This window comes from Notamacropus eugenii, chromosome 1, assembly GCF_028372415.1.
Source record: "Notamacropus eugenii isolate mMacEug1 chromosome 1, mMacEug1.pri_v2, whole genome shotgun sequence".
In the NCBI taxonomy this organism is placed as follows: Eukaryota; Metazoa; Chordata; class Mammalia; order Diprotodontia; family Macropodidae; genus Notamacropus; species Notamacropus eugenii.
This window is the reverse complement of record NC_092872.1, coordinates 561215871-561229792: the sequence shown is the minus strand read 5'-3', so window position 1 is coordinate 561229792 and position 13922 is coordinate 561215871. Positions and strand designations below refer to the sequence as shown.

The window sequence follows — 13922 nt, the reverse complement described above, 5'->3', positions numbered from 1 at the left end:
TTGTGGAAATTGACATGAATAAGATATGAATTCATTTAAAAGCACAACTGCACCCAGAGCAGTTTTTTTGTCATTATGTATTTTCTCAACTAATGGATACGAATACTAATTCTGTTATATAAGATCATAGATCTAGACTTAGCAGGTAGCTCAGAGGCCAGTTAATCCAGCCCTCCTCCATTTTACAGATGAGAAAACCTTGGCTCAGAGGTAAAACAACTTGCTCAAGGTCATACAGGTACTAAGTACCAGAGGCACAATTTGAAGCTAGATTGGTGACTCCAGAGCCAATACATCTTCTACTATGATCTTCAGTTCTGGGGATCTGAAGTGGTTGTTGTTTTTTAACCTTATTAATTGCTTCTCAGAATTAAAAAAAAAAGCCAGCATGTCTTTCTCTACAATTCTTCTCAGTCCATGCATTTGTTCCTCCTGGCTGTCCCTAGGGAGCATGGACAGGGCTAGTCCAAAGAGGTGATTTTCTTGACTACTCTATGGCATAAAGTCAGGGACCAGAGGAAGAAACCACGTGTTAAGGAAGATGATATCCAGGACTCAGAAAACCATGAAGAGAGTTTGCAAGAAGGAACCTTGAAGGCAGTATGGAGGTAGGTCACTGTGGCAGGGGCTGTGGCCTCTGGTGGGTCTACATTATAATGTGACATAGCCAGATAGATCAGAAACCAGCAGACAAACCCTTATTCCTCCTGAGGCAGGGGGGACAAGAGGGGCCTGACGTGTTTCCCAACTATTGTCTTTGCTGGGATATACGAACAAAATAAAATGAGGTTAGTTTTCCCAGCATACAATGCATTGATCAGGCTTCAGTTAATAAATGTTGGGATTAGAAGCTCAATTCCGTGTGGACAGTCTCGGGAGGGTAAAGGTGGGAGCTTCTAAATCTTAGAGCTCTCACGAGACCCCCCCCCCAGGAAACGGCAGGGGATCGAGGTGAACCGAGCTATCTCGAGTAATTCCGCCTCTTCCCGTGAGAAACGTGATGGGAGAGAGATCTCCCCGCCCTCGAGATTGTCCCGGATCTGGGCACACCTAGTTACCTAACAGCACGGTATTCAGATGCAAACTATGCGGCTGAAGGTTAAGTAGGATTGAGGAAGCCTGAAAGCTCTTAGCACGTGAGGAGCCAAGAGGACAGTAGGCTCCGCTTTTCTTCTTTCCTCTCTCCCCTCCCCCTCTCTCCCCGCTTGTACTTCTACTTCCTGTCCCTAAGATCTTAGCCTCCTTAGGAAATCTCCCCCTCTTCCTCCTAAGGAAGATCTCCCTGCACTTGTAACCGAGACCCTGAAATAAAGCTCAACCCTTGTTCGACTCTGGAACGTCCTTTCTCTCATCCGGTTTTGGCCAACCGAAGACCTCAGAGGTGAGGTAAGAAGACTCGGGTAGCCCACACAGGCCTCTAGGCCTGGCAAATAAACCATTTCAGTGTGGGGCCTCACAATTCAAAGGGGTTGTGGAGAGTTTAGAGAACAACAGATTTAGTAAAAGTTGGAAAACTAGACCTGGAGAGGAAAAAAGAAAAAATTAAAAACAACTAAAGATAGTTCCCAAACAGATTGATGGTGCTGATGCTGATTTCCTGATAAATTCTACAACAAAACACCGAACAGTTTGGAATCTAAAAAATGGATTCTATATGAAGTCTAATCTCCATTTTATGATGCCTGATTTTTTTTAAGTGAAGAATAAATTCTTTGCATTGTTTTCAAAAAAGTAAGCTATGAAAACTTCTTCAGGCTAGAAAAAAACTCTTTCTAGCTCTGCTCATCTGGATATCAAATACATCCAGTTCTTTTTTGCTGTTCAGAAGTTCTTCAGTCTTGCTGTAACGATACACAGCATAGTATACAGAATCTTAAATGGCAGAGGTCCTATCTATGGCTGTACTATGTTATAAATACTTACATCCCATTAAAGTTCCTGATCAAAGGACTTAGAACTGAAAGGGACCTTAACAACTTCTAGTCCAACGTATTATTTTACAGATGAGGAAACTGAGGTCCAAGAGGTGAAGTCAAACTGTATTGGGACCTAGGTTTCTGACAATGCTTAGTCCACGTCACAGTTGAGATTCTGAGGTTTTTTTTTGTTTTGTTTTGTTTTGGATCAGACTTGTGAGTTCATGAGTATAGAGACCTTCTGGTGAGGAACTTTCTTTATTAATAGAGATCAGCACCTTCATAGTTTTTAGTCTTAGAGATCAGTGTGGCACACTAAGAGCCTAGGCAACCTACCCAGGGTCACACAGCTAGTGTCCTAAATGTGGTACTTGAACTCAGCTGTTCCTTACTCCTTGGTTGACTTTCTGTACTGCACTGTGCTGACTCTTAGATTACAGGGTCATACATTTAGAGGTGAATATGTTGTTAGAGGTCACCCAGATCTAAGCCCTTATTTTATAGATGAGCAAATTGAGATCATAAGGTATTCAATGTCGTGCTCAAGGTCATAAATCTACTGCATGGTAGAACTGTGACTGGAACTCAGGCCCTCTAATTTCAAAGCTAGAAGTCTTCTCATTTGGAATGCACAAAATTTTATATATACTGATTATGTATGTGTATATGCACATGTGTATATAATCCATAAATATATACACATGTGTATATAATATATAAATATATTCACATGTGTATGTATGTATATTTACATAAATACTGCTAGTATATGTATATATGTACACATATGTGTATATATATACACATGTGTGTATATATATACATATATGTCTATATCTAAGCCTATCTATAATAAGTTTCATCCAAAGAAATGACTAAGGAACTAAAAAGTCTTAGCTATTTATAGTCTTAGACAGTTACCTGAGGTAACAGGGTAAGTGATTTACCCAAGGTCACAAAGTCAATGTATGTAGAGGTGGTACTTGAATCCTGTCTTTTTTTTTTTACTACTGCCTTTAAACCACAATGCCATGCCTACTTTGCCATACATTCTTTTTAGATCACAAGATCATAAATTTAGAAGTGGAAGGGACTTTTGAAGTCACCTAGGTTTAATCCTCTTTATTTTACAGATGATGCAACTGAGGCCTTGAAGGATTAAGGGACTTGCTTAAAGTCACATAAGTATTATATGGTAGAATTGGAAATGGAACCCAGGTCTTCTGACTCCAAATGAAGAAGTATTCTCATTTGCAGTGAATGAAATTGATAAAGACTGAGAAAGTATAATCTGAGCACATCGATTTATTAGCAAGGCTAGTGTTTGTACAACAAAACAAGTCCAAGGCCCCTCAGTAGATACAAGGACACTACTTGGCAGTTAATAAAGTTTTCTTATATTCAGTAATGAGGGGACTAATCAACTTAAGCAGTCTTGAGTCACATGGGAATTCTCTCTTTCTGATTGGCTATGGTTTTATAAATCTTGTGGTTATTTCAAGAATATCTTGATACATTCTATGGTAACTACAAAAACATACTACAAGATGTATAGAACATCTTGTAGTCAGCACCTACTACTCCAATTTCCCAGAATTATATCAACATGTTAATTTCCTCATAATCAAAGCAAAGTCTAGCTCACAAAATGAAGGCAATCACAAAATGGAAAGAACCAAACAAAATGGAATTAATTTTGGATACCACAACTGCCACACACAAATATATGTGTGTTTGTTGTGTGTATGTATACACTAAGTAACTAGATATGAGGTATTGCAGTTTTATCAAAAAAAAGGACAAAAGAACTATAAAGTCTCCATTGGCTTCTTGAGAGTCTAGGTGTATGGGTTGGACTAGGTGGTCACTGGGATTCCTTCTAACTGTTATTCTATGGCTAAATTTTGTTATTCTTTGGTTCTGTGTTATAGTTAATATTGAGTAGTAGTTCTCGTGACATATTATGTTTTAATCTTGAACTCTGTTGCAGAGGTATGCCCCCATCTTATCTGCACCAAATGGAGCATCATGCATACTTACATTTAATTCAAATAATTTTGTTTGAAAATTGGTCAATACATCTTTAAAGATTATTTAAAGAGTCCTGGGGGCACTGAGAGGTTAAGAGACTTGCCAAGGATCACACAGCTTATCTATATCAGAGATGGAACTTCATCCTAGATCTTACCAAATCCAAGGCCAGCTCTCTATTCACCATGCCATGTTGCCTTTATTTTAAAAATTAAAACATAACTTAAATATAATTTATGTATATATGTAACTAAGTTATAAAATTGATTGCCCCTGTAAACTTCATAAGTTTTAGAGCACATGCCCATCTTTATTAGCAGAGAGAGTTGTTTAATGTTCTATTTTTTTAAAAGTTAATTTAATAAGCTCTAATATTTAAATTAATCCTGACATAAAATTCTGGAGGTTGAGGAAGAAAAAGAGAAGAAATGACTTTTTCCATTGTGTTTCCCCACTCCTACATTTAGCTGCAATCTGATAAAATAATATATCAATTTGAATGCTGACAGAAGTGGGAAAACATTTGGGAATGTCAGTATATTCACCTTATAATTTAAGAAGTCTCTTGAATGCTTCCAGTGTGCCTGAGTGTTTAACTGAAATTGCAAGGGTATGGAGGCTCCCTTTCCTAATCATTGACTGACATTTCTGGAAAACTGTTTAGCTTGGAACCTTATTTTACCTATTCAGAAAAGAAGAGGGGCAAAAGGAGTGCAGTAAAATATATATATATATATATTTATATATTATATTTTATATATTATTATATTATATATATTAAATATATATATTAAAATTGTAATCCTAGTAGCCTTTAATAAACTCTCTCACAATCTGGCTCCAACCTGTCTTTCAGGACTGATTGTTCATTATAACTCACTCAACATTTTAGTCAAACTAATTTACTTGTTACTCTTTGTACACTACTTTTTTAGGTCTACTATTCCCTATCAACTAATTAATCAATCAACCAACAATCATGCTTCAACTTCACAAGTCCATCCAATCACTCAAGTGCCCATTGAGGCCATTTTGCTATCTGCCAGCTCCTGGTTACTATTCTGCCTCTCCCCACCTGGACCAGCACCCTGCACACCAGACCTGGACCTTCACACCCTAGATTTTCACAATCCAGGTTCCAGACCTTGGGGAAGTTATCCCATTCAGCTTTGTAGCTTAGTTCCATCTGCTGGCACTTATGTTCTATTAGCACACCTTTTGAGAGAAAAAGATCTCCACCAAGCCATGCAGGATAAGGCACTGGAAGTAAATTTTAATAGAAGGGATGAATTAGATTATTAGAAATGAAAAAAGATAAGAGGAATGGCTTGGAATTAAATGATCTAGCTTTTGCTTTACTTCCATTTCAGTGGCAAAGAGAGGAGAGAGAGAAGGAAGGGAAGCCATAAGTCATGACAAAATCAACTTTTAACTAGACTTGTGAAAATTCTTGTAGGTAAGATCCAGTGGAGTTTTGCCAAGAATAAATTCTGCAAAATTGTCGTAATTTTCTCTTATGAAATAATAATATTTATATAGTATTTACTATGTGCCAGGCACTAGGCTAAGCACTTTACATTTATTATCTCATTTGAGAAAATAAAGATCATAGCTTTTGATACTCAGGCCATTTTCCTTAGCTGCCTCTCCCTTCTGGCTGGAGGGCTAGAGGAAGGAGCAATAAATTCCCAAGCCTCCCTTTTAGAGGGTTCTGAATTTTCCAGGTAACTCCAATTTTTTTTTCCATCAGCTACTCTACTGTGTTTGGTTTTGACTCCATGGACCATCATGTCCCTGACCCTGGTGTCCCCTGGTATTTCCCCTCTCATTTCCTCTCAGTCTTTGCAGCTTTTTTCAGCTTCCTTTTGCGAATTGTCATCTATTAGATTATGAGCTCCTTGAGGGCAGGGATTGTATTTAAAATTTTTTTTTATTTTAAATTTGAATCCCCAGGGTTTAGTACAGTGTCTGGTATGTAGTAGGTGATTACCAAATGTTTATTCAATTAAATTGATTTGAATCATAGGATTATAGATCTTGAGTTGGAACAGATCTCAGAGTTTTATCAAGTTCAATCTCCTCATTTTTCAGAGGAGGATACTGAGGCTCAGAGAGGTTGCAACTTGCCCAAGGTCACACAGGTAGTACTTGTTGGAGGCAGGATTGACCCAGGCAGGTGACAAGACTGGTAAATCAAGAGAAAAGGAAAATTTAATAGTTAAAACTTAGAGGGGGCCTCAACTATCGTCCCAATGGTATAGAATGGAAAGGCGAAAAGACAAGAGCAGTCAATGGGAATATAACTCTCACTGTTGTAGAAAGCCCAGTTTTGTATTCATATGCGTATGGACAGACTTCATCACAATCCTAGGCACATTTTATTATTCACTGAAACAATGAAGTCAAGAACATTTTCAGGAAGTTTGCTGTTGAAATGAAATTTAGCGAGTGAGTCCAACTCAAAAGATATCTCTGGCATCTTTCCCATGCTGTACAGGACCACTCCCTATTATTTCACACCTGCACTGCTATACAAGATTTTTAATAGTTTATCAAGATGAATCCTTCTAATGCACAGCTACGATGTCACTCCTCTGCCAAAAAGTCCACAGAGCTCCACTGCCTACCTCATAAAGTCCAAACTTCTTAATTTTCATTGAAGATTCTGCATAATTTTGTTGTAACATAAATTCCCGGCATTAAAATAATAATAAATTTCCGGGATAATATTAACATTTACATAGTACTTACTATGTACCATTCTCTGCATTAATCAATTAACAATTATTATCTCACTTGATCCTCTCACAGCTAATACATGTCTGAGGTCAAATTTGACCTCAGGTCTCCTGACTCCACGCCTAGTACTCTACCCTCTGTACCACCTTGCTGTCCAAGAAATTAGCAAGTGATCATTTTTTCAGTTAGTTCGTTGTTGTTTAGTCATTTTTCAGTTGTGTCCAAACCTTTGTGACCCCATTTGGGGTTTTCTTGAAAAAGATACTGTAGTGGTTTTACCATTTCCTCCTCCAACTCATTTTACAGATGAGGAAACTGAGGCAAACAGGATTAAGTGATTTGGCCAGGGTCACACTGCTAGTGTTTGAAGCCAGATTTGAGTTCATTTAGCCACTTCTGTTATGTCACAATCTTTCATCTATTTCAAAATTCTGATAACCTGGATTACTTACTATTCTCTGATCTTATCCCACCTTTGTCTTAACTCTGTCTGTCAGCTCACACAGTCTCTTAGTCCTCTCTCCTGTCTCTGTCTGTTGAATTCTCCATTACTCAAGGCCCTATTTCAAAGCTTCCTTTTCCATGAAGTCTTCCCTTAGCCTCTGAAATGGAAGTGGATCTCTCATAACAGTTCATTGTGCCTTTCCTACATATTTATATTCTATATTACAGTTATGTGTAGCATTCTTCCCCTTCCTAATAGATTATAAGCTTCTTGAGGGCAGTGTGTGGTGGCGAGAGTTGGGAAGCCCTGGATTTCAGTTTTGCCTCTGGCACTTGTGGCTCAGTTTCCTTATTTGTAACAGAGAGATAATGACACGTGTAACGACTGCCTCCCTGGATCTCATAAGGCTCACACGAGATAATTTTGTGCAGCACTTTGCAAGCCTCAGAGCCCTACATAGTATTTGCTATTATTTCCCTCCCACAGCCTTTCACACAGTTTCTCTCCTATCTAACCCACCTCTTAAATCAACGTCAGAAGAATCTTCACTATGCAAAGATCCAGTCCAATTGCTCCTTTGCTCCCTGCTTCGTATTAAGTCAAGTCACACACCCAAAGAACAACAAAGTTGGAAGAGACCTTACAGGACCCATAGACTGATTTGTGTGGTCTGGAGCATGGGGCCTGGACTCAGGGGAGGTGATTTCAAATTTAACCTCAGACAATACTGCGTAACCTTGAGCAAGTCACTTAACCTCAGTCGTTCTCAGTTTCTGCAACTATAAAAATGGGGATCACAATAGCACAAAAATGGGGATCACAGGGCTGTTATGTGGATCAAAAGGGATAATATTTGTAAGGTACTTAGTGTTGCGGTTTAGTCTGGTGGGGTGGGAGCTAGGACTCTGCCCACCCAGAGGTGTCAAAAACTGTTGCAGTTTCATAGCGTGTTGTTGCGGCAGCACCATCTCCAACCACCTCTAATCCAAATACAGGCATATAATGAGGACTGATGCCCCTCAGAAGTGGATTAGATTCCAAGAGGAACCAGGAGCTTCAGAGAAAGCAAGATGGATTTTTATAGGGTAAAGATGCAATTACATAACAGAAATGATGAATATTAAAAAGACAGGAGGAGTTTGTCAAGGGATTAGGTAATAGGGGAGGGATTCCTTCTATGGTTCTGTGGTCAAACATCCTGGTTGTACTGCTTTCTGATTGGCTAGCTTTATTGTGGTTCTGTCTGGGCAAGATAGATGGCTTGGTATTATGGTCCTGTCTTGGGTTAAATGGATATTATGACTTTTGAATACACGTGTTCAAATATGTGAATTGGATCTGGAGACAGTGGCTAGCTAAGGGCAGTGGCTAGCCAGGGGCAGTGTTTGTGTTGAGAGTCTGGGGGCCTGTGTGGTTAAAGTCAGATTGTGTGGTTAAATCAGGATATGCCTGCTGTTCAGTGGGGCCCATAAGGAAGTTAGAATGTTGGGGCTGGAGGCAGGTCTATTAGGATTCCATCACTTAGCACAGTGCATGGCGCAAAGTAGGTACTTGATAAACCCCCTCTATGGCATGACCAACACAAGTGGTCACCTAGCTATCCCTTGAAAGTCTTTGGTGAGGGGGAGCCTCCTACTTCTCAAGGTATCCCATTTCATTTTTGGATGAATCTAATCGTTAGGATGTTTTTCCTTTACTGAAGCTAATTTGGCCTCTCTGAAGCTTTTATGGTTCAGAGGTGGGGAACCTGTGGCCCCCGACCCTGTCCTGTTTCTGGTTCTGCTCACTGAAGCTAAACAGAACAAGTCTAAGCTCTTTTCAAGGGCAAACATCTGAAAACACCTAACAAATCCTCCCTAAATGTTCTCTTCTCTAGGCTACACACCCTACATTCCTTCTATAGCATACTATATCTCACCATCCTGGTCACCCTCATCTAGCCACTCTCCTGCTTTTCTACATCCTCCCTAAATTATGGGTCTCAGGTCAGAACTTAGAACAGATATAGCCTGATCACAGCACACTATAGGAGAACTTTTTACATTTATTTTACATTCATTACAGTACTTGTCTCATTCTCTTAATGCAGGCTAAGACCACCTTGTTTCTTCTGAATGTCATGTACCTCTGAATCAAACTGACAGCAAAATCTACTACACCTCCTGGGTCCTTTCTCAGATGAATAACTGTCTAGTTGTATCTTATACTTTTAATGTTCTGAACTTGATTTTTGTATTTATCTCTATTAATTTTCATCATATTAGACCTGGCCCAACAGTCTAGTCTGTCAAAAACTTTTGATTTTCATTGAGTATATTAGCTATTCCTTCTACACTGAGGCTTTTACACATTTGATATGTGCCATTTATACCTTCATTCAGGTCACATATAAAAATGTTTAAAAGTACACCGTTAAGGACAAATCCTGGAGTTCTGAAGCAGAAAACTCTTTCCAGGTTGGCAAAGGACTGTTATAACAGCAACTTTGACCATTCAATCAATTCTGAATCGAAATCATTTAAGTATACCATTGTATGACTTATATCACTCTATTTTGTACAAAAAGACAGTAATAACAGTAGGAAATTGTAACAAAAATAATAATAGCTAGCATTTATATAGCACTTTTATCAGTACTATGTTAAATGCTTTACAGATATTGTCTCATTTAATCCTCCAAGGTAGGTGCTATTATTATTCCTATTCTTAATTTGAGGAAACTGAGGCAGACAGAGGTTAAATGACTCACCCAGGGTCACACAGCTAATATTGTCTGAGGCAGAATTTGAATTCAGGACTTCCTGACTCTTTGTCCTGAACTCTATCCAGTGTTGCCACTTAAGCTGCCCAGCTGCTAAAGCTTAAAGGACTATTTAAGAACACTGTGCTGAAATTTTGGTAAATTTATAGCATTCACTTGATATGCCAGTCTAACAGAAAATTATACATATGTGTGTGTGTGTTTGTATAGATGTATCTATATTCTTCATAGATGTATCTCTTATTCTTCATAGAGTCATGTTGGCTTTTTGTGATGATCGCTTCCTTTTCTAACCATTCAGTTTCTGAATATCACTAGTATCCAGTCATGTTCATTGGCCTAAAGTCTGCAAATCCTACTCTTCCTTTAAAAAAGACAAAAATCCAAACCAAGACATTTATGCTCTCTTCTTCCATCCTGCTGCTCTTCTCACATCTTTACCACCTTCCTGTGGTTATGGCTCTTATAACCCTGGTGGAGAGTTCACTGGGATCTCATGACCCATTACATGGAGGACACCTGAGTATGCTGTTACTATCCTCCTGCTTTTCTTGGGCATTAACTCCCTGTTAGCCACTTGTGTCCTTTCCAGTTCAAATATCTTTTTTTTTTTTGGCAGAGAGGACAAAGAAAAGGTTGAGGAATTCTCCCTTCTCTCTATCCTCTCTTACTGTCCAGTTAGGCAGTGCAGTGGATAGAGCAGGAGTCAGGAGGACCTGAGTTCAAATCTCACCTCAGACACTTGACAAACTCACTAGCTGTGTAACCTTGGGCAAGTCACTTAACCCCAGTGGCCTCATCCTGGGTCATCTCCAGTCATCCTGATGAATATCTGGTCACTGGATTCAGATGGCTCTGGAGAAGAAGTGAGGCTGGTGAGATGCACAGCCCTCCCTCACTCAAAACAAAGTCAAGTGCAAGTCATGTCATCATTTCTCTGATGGCATGGTCTTCTTCGGCAACGAAGGATGAACTCACACACACGCACACACACACACACACACACACACACACACACCCTCTCTTATTATTATCCATTCATCCAGGGCAGCAGTCTTATCCCTTCTTTGATATTTAGCTTTTCCCTCATATAGTTAAAAACAAAACAAAACCCAACAACCCATTTTGTTGTTCTTAGCATTCCTAGACCTCTGCAGTGCATTTTGAACTGTAGGTCATCTTAAAATAAGACTTGCAGTGCAAGAAAGATGTGAGTCCAAATCTGGCTTCAGACTAGTTGTGTGACCTTGGGCAAGTCACTTTGCCTCAGTTCCTCAGTTATCAAATGGGGACACACTAGAGAAGGAAATGGCAACTCACTCCCTTATCTTTGCCAAGAAAACTTCCTGGACTGAGGCTGTGGAGTCATGGAGAGTTGGATATGACTGAACACTAACAACATTACAGACATAGTGGAGAATCTATCAAAGTGCTTTTTCTGCTGCAGAAACAAATCTCTTTTAAAAGCTCAGTAGCAAGAAATCTGCATTTTATATGTTTAATAGGAATATATGTATATTTACACATAAGTGTACCTATATATGTGTTGACCTATATATGTACATACACATATCTATACACACACTTATTTCAATCAGTTCTGTTATGGTAAAGATGTGGTCTACTATGGAATATCGCTTGAAAAAACTCAATCTCTTAATTTGAATGCAGATTATTCTAATAAAAATCTTATGTAGTTGGGAGGGTAGGCACATGTAGGTCAGAATATTACATATTCTTCTTTTTGGTTATCCTTATTTTTTGGCAAAAATATTTCAAGTGGACAAGACAGCGGTAAATCAAAGATGAGGTAATACTGCCATCTGGTGGCCAGTTGAACTTTGCCAGCACTTTAAAGAGGAGCCTTGTCATAGACAAGATAACTTAGGCTATTTTCCATCAGCAGTACTTTTGAGACAAAAGAGTAGTGGTAGTTTAGACTGCTAAGCATGGGAGTGTCTAAAAAGAATCCTTACCATGTTACAGGAAATCCTGAAATTATCTACAGTATTAAAATAGGAATTATCTACAGTACTAAAGTGTAACGATTGCAGTGTGTATCAATAGACAGAATAACTATTTAGATAAAATCACAGCTATTCAGATCAATACAACAAGCATTTATTGACTATCTACTCTGTGCCAGCCACGGTATTCGGTAACAGAAATACTTTTCCTCACAACAATCCTGTGAAGGCTCATGATGCAACCATTTTTTTAATGTGAAGATCTGTGACGTGAACCTGTTTTCTCTCTCTTCTCTCTTTTTTTCTGTCTGTTTGCTTACCTGTACCATGCATACCTGTAACACACATATAACTTAGAGCCACAGAGAGTTGCCTGGGACTTTAAGAGAATAAGAGCTTTCTTCATGGTTAGTATATGCATTGGAGCTCCCAGTGGGCTGGAGTCAACTCATACCTGCTTGTAAGAGCCAATTATAAAACTTTCACGTTAGCATTTGCACCTTGGAAACTGGAAAACGCTACAAATTAGGGTGTGAGTTATTGTTCTGTTGATTGTCTAGTCTTAAGAAAGTAATCATGCATTTTTGGAGAGCCAGCTATTAAACATTTACCAGCATGTCTCTGATTAGAACTGAACTGGACTCGGAGACTAGCTAGCTAGCCACTATGGCCTCTCAAAACTTTACAGTGTAGACAGATAAGATTAACTGATATTTGTAGTCTAGACTTTAAACTTATTAACACATATATCATTGTTTCTATAAAAATATATGGTCCTGGTCTAAACAACTTGGCTTACAAATATCTGAAATTGCACATTTGTAAGGCTAGAAGAGCCTATATAAGTAAACCATTATTATAATGCCATTATTATAATGGTACGTTTATCACACAGCAAGCAAGCTTCAGAGCTGGGATTCCAACCTGTTCTCTGAACTAGTGCTCTTTGTCCTATATGCCTCCCATAAATCATGCATGATGACAGGATGAAACGATATGGTTATTAGTTCAATGCAAAATCATCCTTAGGATTAGAAAAGGAACTCCTAGAGTCTGACCCACAGAGCATGTATCTGTAGTGCCATTTGATATAAGGAATAGCACATCACTTCATTAATTATGGGATTTATGCTTCCCAAACAGGACAAAAGACACTGTTGGCTAATGATACATAGATTAGTTAGGCAGTAATTCCTAATCTCCCCTTCCTTCCCACTTCCAATTGATTACAGATCTGTAAATTAGCTGAAGGAGGCCCTTTTCTCTTTCCTTTTTTCTTCTCCAGGGAACATGGATTCTCCAAGACATGAGGGAGAACAAGTTAAAAAGTTGTTGTTTTTAATTTAGACAATAATTTTAGAAAATGACTACTTGTTCATCCTTGTGCTAGGTGCTAGATCTTGTCTTTTCCTCAAAAACATCTGTGACATATGTTCTTTTCTCTCCATCCTTACAGCCACCCCTCTAGTGCAAGCTTTCATCACCTACCTCTCCCCTGGATTATTGCAATAACCTTCTAATTAGTTTCTCTGCCTCAAGTCTCTCCTCATCCCAATCCATTTTCCACATGGTTGTCAAAGTGATTTCTCTAAAATACAAATCTGACCATATAACCCTCCTGTTCAAGAAACTTCACTGGCATCCAGTTACCTCTAGCATCAAATAGAAACTTTGCTGTTGGTCATTTAAAGTGCTTCATGACTTGGCTCCTATACACATTGCTTATTTCTATGTATTTTATAGTCCAGTCACAGAGGTCTACTTGCTGTAAATCACATGTAATCCTCTATCCACCATCTCTGTGCCTTTTCAAGTCTATCCCTCCTGCCTGGAATGTTCTCCCTGCTCATCTCTACCTCTTAGAATTCCTTGCTTCCTTCAAGACTCATCTCAAATGCATCCATGAGGCCTTGTCTGATCATCTCAGCCACCAGTGCCATCCCTTTTGTATCCCCAGCATCCAGCACAGTGGCCTGACACATAGTAGGTAGTCAATGCTGTCTTATTTGATTAGATCTTTTGAAGGATTAATGATTTTTAAATAAATGAATTATGAGCTTGAA

General features: G+C 38.8%; 1 protein-coding gene across 1 annotated transcript in view; it reads right to left on the bottom strand.

Moving 5' to 3' along the window:
• MYT1L (myelin transcription factor 1 like) overlaps positions 1 to 13922 on the bottom strand; it is a 301089-nt gene that overhangs the window by 22260 nt on the left and 264907 nt on the right. The window lies entirely within an intron of this gene.